Here is a 10,415-nt window from a genome sequence, read left to right on the forward strand (position 1 = left end):
ACAGCTGAAAGATGCCAGCATAGTCCACATCTACATGAGGAAAGGCAACCGCCAGTCTTGCGACAACCACCGAGGCATCTCCCTCTTGTCCATTGCGGGGAAAATTCTGGCCCGTGTCCTGCTCAACCGCCTTCTCCAACATCTTGAGCAAGGTCTGCTCCCAGAAAGCCAGTGCGGCTTCCATGCTGAACGTGGGACCGCGGACATGATTTTTGCTGCGCGCCAACTCCAGGAAAAATGCCAAGAGCAACACAGCCACCTCTTCGTGACCTTTGTCGATCTAACCAAGGCTTTCGATACGGTCAGCAGAAAAGGCTTGTGGAAGATCATGGAGAAGTTTGGCTGCCCCAGCAAGTTCATCACAATCGTCCGGCAGTTCCACGACAGTATGATGGTAAAAGTTCTGGATGACGGCGACGAGTCGGAGGCCTTCCCAGTGACAAATGGTGTCAAACAAGGCTGCGTTCTCGCCCCGACTCTGTTCAGTATGGTATTCTCTGCCATGCTGACAGATGCCTTCCGTAACTACGAAGAAGGAATCCACGTCAGGTACAGGACTGACGGCAGATTGTTCAACCTTAGGCACCTGCAGGCAGTTACAAAGGTGCGAGGGACTGTCATCAGGGACTTCTTGTTTGCTGATGACTGCGCACTCAACGCCAGCACAGAGCAGGAGATGCAGCGTGAAATGGACTGCTTCTCACAAGCCTGCGACAACTTCGGACTCACTATCAGCACCAAAAAGACCGAAGTTATGTACCAGCCTGCCCCAGGAAAGCCATACCAGGAGTCGCGCATCACGGTGAAGGGCCAGAACCTCCAGGCAGTCGACAACCTCACCTACCTGGGCAGCATACTCTCTCGCACAGTGAACATAGACGCTGAGGTCAACAACAGGATTGCCAAAGCCAGCGCCGCCTTTGGGAGACTCCGTGAGAACGTCTGGGAGCGGAGAGGACTCAGCCTTACCACCAAGCTGAAGGTCTACTGTGCAGTGGTCCTTACCACCCTCCTTTACGCCAGCGAGACCTGGACTGCCTACAGCAGACACGCCAAACAGCTCGACCACTTTCACCTGAGCTGTCTCCGCAGATTCCTCCACATCAGGTGGCAGGACAAAGTCCCCGACACGGAAATCCTGGAACGAGCTGGGCTCTGCAGCATCTACACCCTCCTGTTGAAAGCCCAAGCCAGGTGGGCTGGACATGTGGTCAGAATGCCAGACAGCCGATTGCCTAAGCAGCTGCTGTACGGAGAACTGTGTCAGGGCACGCGCTCAGTCGGGGGGGCAGAAGAAACGTTACAAAGACTGCCTCAAAGTGTCCCTCAAAGGCCTGGGTGGGAGACGCTTGCCCTCGACCGTCCAGCTTGGCGCAGCAAGATCACCACAGGAGCACGTGCAGCTGAAGTCAGGCGCATCATCAAGGCGCAACGAAAGCGTGCTGTGCGCAAGGCCTGAGCAGCATCCACTGCCACGACAGCACCCACCCACTTGTATCCCACATGTGGGCGAGCCTTCAGGGCCCGGATTGGCCTCATCAGTCACCTCCGGACCCACAGCCACCAATCTCCCATTTGACTTTGAAGCCATGGTCATCTTCGACTACGAAGGAAGAACAATAACAACAACAGCAAGTCTGTGTCTTTGATGTTTCCTTGCTCACACTTAAGTGCCCAGTGGCGGGTGCTGATGCTTTTTTTTGCCGGTGGGGGGAGTGGGAATTGTTGTTTTGCTACCACTTACGCGGAGGTGGGAGGGGACTTTGGGGTTCTTACATTTAACTGTCATTCATTCTTTGGGGGCACTCCTATGCTTTCGTGGATGGTTGTGAAGAAAAAGCATTTCAGGATGTATATTGTAAACACTTCTCTGATATTAAATGTACCTTTAAAACCTTTGAACCAAAAATCTGAATCCCTGCCCCATTCTCCAATCCTTCAGCCACTCATTTATCCTCCACCTCATTCTATCGTGTAGTGTGGCACAGGCAGCAATCCCCAGATTACTACCTTTGAGATCCTGCTTCTCAGCTTCCTTTGTAACTCCCTGTATTCTGACTTCAGGAACTCCAACCTTTTTCTACCTATGTTATTGGTACCGTGACCTCTGGCTGCTCGCCCTCCCATTTCAGAATGTTGTGGATGCGCTCAGAAACATCACAAACCCTGGCAACTGCGAGGCAAACTAACAGCCTTGTTTCTTATTTACTCCACAGAATCACCTGTCTGTCCACCGAATTATAGCACCGCATATTACTGCTGCCCTCCTCTTCCGTTCCATACCCTTCTGAGCCACAGGGTCAGACTCAGTGCCAGAGGCACAGCCACTGCTGCTTGCCCCAGGTAGGTCATTCCCCCCCAACTGCACTCAAAATGGAGTACTTAATGTTAACGGGGACAGTCACGCAGGTACTTTCCACAACCTTTATGTCCTCCCTTCCCTCTCCTGACGGTCACCTATGGCCCCAGAGTGAATGAGAATTTTGCATCAGTCTTCAATATGAAGACACTAGCAGTGTTCCAGATGTTGAAGGGTGTGAAGGATGAGAAGTGAGTGCAGTTAATATTACAGGAGAAAGTGCTCAAAAAGCTGAAAGACATAAGGGTACATAGTCACCTGGACCAGATGAGCAGCACCACAGGTTTCTGAAAGAGGTAGCTGTAGAGATTGTGGAGGCATTAGTAATGATCTTTCAAAAATCATTGGACTCTAGCATGTTACCAGAGAAACAGAACATTGCAAATGTCACTCTTCCCTTTCAGAAAGGAGGAAGGCTGAATGGCCTAATTCTGCTCCTACGTCTTACGGTCTAAGAAAGGAAACTAGAGACCAGTTAGCTCAACTTCAGTGGTTGGAAGGATTTTGGAGTCAATTGTTTAGGATGAGGTTATGGATACTTGGTGACACAGGACAAGATGGGACAAAGTTAGCATGGTCTCCTTCACAGAAAATCTTGACTGACGAACCTGTTGAAATTCTTTGAGGAAATTACAAGTAGGATAGTTAAAGGGAATGCAGTGGATGTTGTATATCTGAACATTCAGAAGGCCCATACCTGGACCACAGCCTTTAATACTTCTCTCATCCACGCACTTACCCAAACTTCTCTTAAATGTTGAAATCAAACCCATATTTTCTGGTGAAGGAGTGGCCTGTGCAAGAGGGGCAGATCACACCTGAACTTGAAGGGAACCAATATCCTGGCTAGGGGGTTGCTAATGCTACCCAGGAGAGTTTAAACTAGGTTTGTAGGGGGCTGAGAACCAGAGCTCAAGGTCGTTAAGGGAAGGATCGAACTGAAAGGTAGATGCAAAGGCAAAAATCAAAATAACAGATATGATAGATCACACCATTTGAAGTGCGTCTATTTTAATGCTCGGAATATTATCGTAAGGTTGATTAACACAGCATGGAACACTACATGGCAATATAATGTTGTAGCCATTACTGAAACTTTGAGGGAGGGGCAGGAATGGGTGATTAATATACCAGGTTTTTGAAGTTTTAGAAAAGATAGAGGAGGAGATAAAAGGTGAGGCATATGCAGTACAAATCAGAGACAATATAACAGCTGCACTCAGGGGAGACATAATGGAGGATTCAGACACGGAGTCCATTTGGGTAGAACTCAGGAATAGGAATCACACTGAAAGAATTGCACTCTAGACCTCTCATAGCTACCAGGACACTGAGAAACAGATATGTAATCAGATTAAGGAAATGCATTAGAACAACAGGGTTGTTGTCATGAGGGATTTCAACTTACCAGATAGAAGTTAGAACCTTTTTAGGAGTTTAGATGGGACAGAATTTGTTAAGTGTATCCTGGAAGGTTTCTTAAATCAATATGTGGACAATCCAATGAGAGGAAGGGCCATACTAGACTTGACGTTCTGTAATGAGCCTGGCCACGTGACTTACCTTTCAGTGGGTGAACAGAAAGGCTGCAATGACCACAACTCCTCAATTCTCAGGATAGGTATAAATAAGGATAGGCATGGTCCTTGCGGGAGAGTTATAAATTGGATTAGGGCAAATTACAAGAGCATTAGGCAGGAACTAAGAAGCATTAATTGGGAATACCGTTTCTCTGGCAAGTCCACATCATACATGCACAGAGTACAGGAAAGATATGTTCCTGTTAGAAGGAAGGATGGGACTGGAAAGAGAAACTTGAATGTTCACAGAGGTGATGAATTGAGTCAAGAAGAAAAAGTATGTAATGCTTCGAAGTCAGTATCAAACAAAGCACAAGGAGTATAAAGATGCAAGAAAAATACTAAAGATAATTAGGAAAGCCAGGAGGGGCAATGAAAAGTCCTTGGTAAGTAGGATTATGTCAATGATCTGGATGATGGAATTGATGGTTTTGTTGCAAAGTTTGCAGACAATACAAAGATAGGTGGAAGAGTAGATACCTTTGACGAAGTAGAGAGGCTACAGAAGGATTTAATGGGCAAAGAAGTTTTAGATGGAATACAGTATCAGGAAGTGTATGTTCTTGCACTTTGGTAGAAGAAATGAAAAGCTGACTATTTTCTAAATGGAGAGAAAATACAAAAAATGAGTCGCAAAGGGACTTGGGAGTCCCTGTGCAGGATTCTCTAAAGCTTAACTTGAGTCTGTGGGGAGGAAGGCAAAAATGGTGTTAGCATTCATTTCAAGAGGATTAGAAAATAAAAGCAAGGATATAGTGTATGTAATGTTAAGACTTTATAGAACACTGGTGAGGCCTCACTTGGAGTATTGACAGCAATTTTGGTCCCCTTGTCTTAGAAAGGATGTGCTGAAACTGGAGAAGGTTCACAAAAATTACTCCAGGATTAAACAGCTTGTCATATGAAGAGTCATTGTGTCCCTCCCCCAACGTTCTAACTCCGATTCCTCATCTTTTTTCCCCCAGTCGTGATGAAGGGTCTTGGCCCGAAACATTGACTATACTCTTCTCCATAGATGCTGCCTGGTTTCTGAGTTCCTCCAGCATTTTGTCTATGTTGCTTGAATTTCAAGCATCTGCATATTTTCTCTTTTATACATATGTTAAAGAGTTTAGAGTCAAGGAGGAGGAAGTACTGGGCCTCCTAATGAGTATTAAGGTGGATAGATCCCCAGGTTTTGAAGGAAGCGAGAGATGGGCCTGCTGGGCCCTCAGCAGCTTCGTGACTGACGAGCCACAGGTGAGGTCCCAGAGGACTGGCTAATGTTGTACCTCTGTTTAAGAAGGAAACAAGGGAAAATCCTGGGCATTTAGTAAGGCATTTGACAAGGTTCCACACGTCAGGCTTCCTTATTCAGAAAGTCAGAAGGCATGGGATCCAGGGAAGTTTGGCCAGGTGGATTCAGAATTGGCTTGCCTGCAGAAGGCAGAGGGTGGTGGTGGAGGGAGTACATTCGGATTGGAGGATTGTGACTAGTGGTGTCCCACAAGTATCAGTTCTGGGACCTCTACTTTTCGTGATTTTTATTAACGACCTGGATGTGGGGGTAGAAGGGTGGGTTGGCAAGTTTGCAGATGACACAAAGGTTGGTGGTGTTGTGGATAGTGTAGAGGATTGTCAAAGGTTGCATAGAGACATTGATAGGATGCAGAAGTGGCAGATGGAGTTCAACCCGGAGAAGTGTGAGATGGTACACTTTGGAGGACAAACTCCAAGGCAGAGTACAAAGTAAATGGCAGGATACTTGGTAGTGTGGAGGAGCAGAGGGATCTGGGGGTACATGTCCACAGATCCCTGAAAGTTGCCTCACAGGTAGATCGGGTAGTTAAGAAAGCTTATGGGGTGCTTGCTTTCATAAGTCAAGGGATAAAGTTTAAGATTTGCAGGGTAATGATGTAGCTCTATAAAACTCTGGTTAGACCACACTTGGAGTACTGTGTCTAGTTCTGGTCGCCTCACTATAGGAAGGATGTGGAAGCATTGGAAGGGGTACAGAGGAGATTTACCAGGACGCTGCCCGTTTAGAGAGTGTGCATTACGATCAGAGATTAAGGGAGCTAGGGCTTTACTCTTTGGAGAGAAGGAGAATGAGGGGAAACGTGATAGAGGTATACAAGATATTAAGAGGAATAGATAGAGTGGACAGCCAGCACCTCTTCCCCAGGGCACCACTGGTCAATACAAGAGGACATGGTTTAAAGGTAAAGGGTGGGAAGTTCAAGGGGGATATTAGAGGAAAGTTTTTTTACTCAAAGAGTGGTTGGTGCATGGAATGCACTGCCTGAGTCAGTGGTGGTGGCAGATACACTAGTGAAATTTAAGAAACTGTTAGACAGGTACATGAAGGAATTTAAGGGGGAGGGGGGTTATATGGGAGGCAGGGTTAGAGGGTCGGCACAACATTGTGGGCCGAAGGGCCTGTACTGCGCTGTACTATTCTATGTTCTATAATGTGCATATTTACGGTCAACTTCTTACTATTTACTTGTGACTTTTCCTTTGACTCTGGGTGCGTGAGAGAGATCGGTCCTTGAAATGGGTGCAATAAGCACATAGCCTGCTGTTTCCAACCACCCTGAGCTGGCAGCTGGCCAAACATCTAAAAATGGAACCCGGTGATTCTTGAACACAACTTATGTAAGAGAGCCGGGCCACAACGGGTGCAGTGATAACTCGTCAGCACCCAGAGGTGGGGGCGGGGGCTTAGTGAGAGACCTGACAGCACCCAAGGGAGGGGGAGAGGGGCGAGGGGCCTGACAGCACCCAAGGGAGGGGGCGTGCTTGATCCGGATTTAAACATACACCACTCCCGTTTGCCGACTAACGTCAGTACCTGCTGCGGAGCGCCGGGACACACCGCGACTCCTCCCGTGGTGCCAACGGAGCCGGTTATTCAGCGGAGCTATCTCACGAACAGTCCCATCGCAACTCCGACCCCCTCCCGTCTCCTTTCCGGAAGTAAACAGGCCCTACTTCCGGTAAGCTCACAGGGCAAAGGGTGTCGGGAGCTGTAGTCCTAACACGTTGGCTGGTCAGAATCAAACTCAGGTTTATTATCACCGGCATGTGACGTAAAATTTGTTAACTTAGCAACAGCAGTTCAATGCAATACATAATCTAGCAGAGAGTAATAATAATAATAAATAAAATAAAACGTAATAATAATAAAGAAACAAGTAAATCAATTACATACAAACAACAGGAATTCTGCAGATGCTGGAAATTCAAGCAACACACATCAAAGTTGCTGCTGAACGCAGCAGGCCAGGCAGCATCTGTAGGAAGAGGTGCAGTCGACGTTTCAGGCCGAGACCCTTCGTCAGGACTAACTGAAGGAAGAGTGAGTAAGGGATTTGAAAGTTGGAGGGGGAGGGGGAGATCCAAAATGATAGGAGAAGACAGGAGGGGGAGGGATGGAGCCAAGAGCTGGACAGGTGATAGGCAAAAGGGATATGAGAGGATCATGGGACAGGAGGTCCGGGAAGAAAGACAAGGGGGGGGAGGACCCAAAGGATGGGCAAGGGGTATATTCAGAGGGACAGAGGGAGAAAAAGGAGAGTGAGAGAAAGAATGTGTGCATAAAAATAAGTAACAGATGGGGTACGAGGGGGAGGTGGGGCCTAGCCGAAGTTAGAGAAGTCGATGTTCATGCCATCAGGTTGGAGGCTACCCAGACGGAATATAAGGTGTTGTTCCTCCAACCTGAGTGTGGCTTCATATTTACAGTAGAGGAAGCTGTGGATAGACATGTCAGAATGGGAATGGGATGTGGAATTAAAATGTGTGGCCACTGGGAAATCCTGCTTTCTCTGGCGGACAGAGCGTAGATGTTCAGCAAAGCGGTCTCCCAGTCTGCGTCGGGTCTCGCCAATATATAAAAGGCCACATCGGGAGCACCGGACACAGTATATCACCCCAGCCGACTCACAGGTGAAGTGTCGCCTCACCTGGAAGGACTGTTTGGGGCCCTGAATGGTGGTAAGGGAGGAAGTGTAAGGGCATGTGTAGCACTTGTTCTGCTTACACGGATAAGTGCCAAGAGGGAGATCAGTGAGGAGGGATGGGGGGGACGAATGGACAAGGGAGTCGCGTAGGGAGCGATCCCTGCGGAATGCAGAGAGGGCGGGGGGGAGGGAAAGATGTGCTTAGTGGTGGGATCCCGTTGGAGGTGGCGGAAGTTACGGAGAATAATATGTTGGACCCGGAGGCTGGTGGGGTGGTAGGTGAGGACCAGGGGAACCCTATTCCTGGTGGGGTGGCGGGAGGATGGAGTGAGAGCAGATGTACGTGAAATGGAGGAGATGCATTTAAGAGCAGAGTTGATAGTGGAGGAAGGGAAGCCCCTTTCTTTAAAAAAGGAAGACATCTCCCTTGTCCTAGAATGAAAAGCCTCATCCTGAGAGCAGATGCGGCGGAGACGGAGGAATTGCGAGAAGGGGATGGCGTTTTTGCAAGAGACAGGGTGAGAAGAGGAATAGTCCAGATAGCTGTGAGAGTCAGTAGGCTTATAGTAGACATCAGTGGATAAGCTGTCTCCAGAGACAGAGACAGAAAGATCTAGAAAGGGGAGGGAGGTGTCGGAAATGGACCAGGTAAACTTGAGGGCAGGGTGAAAGTTGGAGGCAAAGTTAACAAAGTCAACGAGTTCTGCATGCGTGCAGGAAGCAGCGCCAATGCAGTCGTCGATGTAGCGAAGGAAAAGTGGGGGACAGATACCAGAATAGGCACGGAACATAGATTGTTCCACAAACCCAACAAAAAGGCAGGCATAGCTAGGACCCATACGGGTGCCCATAGCTACACCTTTAGTTTGGAGGAAGTGGGAGGAGCCAAAGGAGAAATTATTAAGAGTAAGGACTAATTCCGCTAGACGGAGCAGAGTGGTGGTAGAGGGGAACTGATTACATATATTGAATAGATGGAAAAAAACATGCAAAGACAAAAACACCGGGAATTCTACAGATGCTGGAAATTCAAGCAACACACATCAAACTTGCTGGTGAACGCAGCAGGCCAGGCAGCATCTCTAGGAAGAGGTACAGTCGACGTTTCGGGCCGAGACCCTTCGTTAGGACTAACTGAAGGAAGAGCTAGTAAGAGCTAGTAAGAATCTCTTACTAGCTCTTCCTTCAGTTAGTCCTAACGAAGGGTCTCGGCCCGAAACGTCGACTGTAGCTCTTCCTAGAGATACTGCCTGGCCTGCTGCGTTCACCAGCAACTTTGATGTGTGTTGCATGCAAAAGACAAATACTGTATATTAAAAAAAAAGTGAGGAGGTGTTCAAAGCTTCAATGTCCATTCAGGAATTGGATGGCAGAGGGGAAGAAGCTGTTCCTGAATCGCTGAGTGTGTGCCTTCAGACTTCTGTACCTCCTACCTGATGGTAGCAGTGAGAAAAGGGCATGCCCTGTGTCCTTAATAATGGTCCTTAAAAATGGACGCTGCCTTTCTGAGACACCGCTCCCTGAAGCTGTCCTGGATACTTTGTAGGCTAGTACCCAAGATGGAGCTGACTAGATTTACAACCTTCTGCAGCTTCTTTCGGTCCTGTGCAGTAACCCCTCCATACCAGACAGTGATGCAGCCTGTCAGAATGCTCTCCACGGTACAACTATAGAAGTTTTTGAGTGTATCTGTTGACATGCCAAATCTCTTCAAACTCCTCATAAAGTATAGCTGCTGTCTTGCCTTCTTTATAACTGCATCAATATGTTAGGACCAGGTTAGATCCTCAGAGATCTTGACACCCAAGAACTTGAAGATGCTCACTCTCTCCACTCTCGAGGAAATCTGCAGATGCTGGAATTTCAAGTAACGAAGGGTCTCGGCTCAAAACATCGACTGTACCTCTTCCTATAGATGCTGCCTGGCCTGCTGCATTCACCAACAATTTTTATGTGTGTCACTCTCTCCACTTCTGATCCCTCTATGAGGTTTGGTATGTGTTCCTTCGTCTTACCCTTCCTGAAATCCACGATCATCTCTTTCATCTTACTGATGTTGAGTGCCAGGTTGTTGCTGTGGCACCATTCCACTAGTTGGCATATCTCACTCCTGTATGCCCCATCATCACCACCTGAGATTCTACCAACAATGGTTGTATCATCAGCAAATTTATAGATGGAAATTGATGATAGGTGGATGCAATGAGTCCTGCCCCTGCCTCATTGGCACTCACACTCACACACATTGACACACTCACCCATATACACAGCCACACGCACATTCTCACTCGCACTCGCTTATTCTCACACACGTTCACAGTGACACACTCACACTCATGCTCACCATCAGCTTTATTATCACTGATTTGTCTGCCCTGAAATTTCTTGTTGTGCAGCAACCAAACACTACAAATATATAAAATTACTATAAATTACAAAATAAATAAATAGTACAAACGATAAATTACAAGTTCAGGTCCATGGGCTCATGGGCTGTCCGGAAGTCAGAATCAGAAATAGGTTTATTATTAC

At 47.5% G+C, this 10,415-nt stretch overlaps 1 protein-coding gene across 5 annotated transcripts in view; it reads right to left on the bottom strand.

Annotated features, from left to right (window-relative positions):
* fbxl4 (F-box and leucine-rich repeat protein 4) overlaps nucleotides 1-6,883 on the bottom strand; it is a 280,992-nt gene extending 274,109 nt beyond the window's left edge. For all 5 annotated transcript variants that reach the window (XR_011885045.1, XR_011885044.1, XR_011885042.1 and 2 more), the window contains exon 1: nucleotides 6,773-6,883. The gene's annotated coding sequence lies outside the window, so the exon portion shown is untranslated. The remainder of the gene's footprint in view (nucleotides 1-6,772) is intronic.
* Between the last annotated feature and the right edge of the window lie 3,532 nt (nucleotides 6,884-10,415).

This window comes from Mobula birostris, chromosome 2 (genome assembly GCF_030028105.1).
Source record: "Mobula birostris isolate sMobBir1 chromosome 2, sMobBir1.hap1, whole genome shotgun sequence".
Taxonomy (NCBI): domain Eukaryota; kingdom Metazoa; phylum Chordata; class Chondrichthyes; order Myliobatiformes; family Myliobatidae; genus Mobula; species Mobula birostris.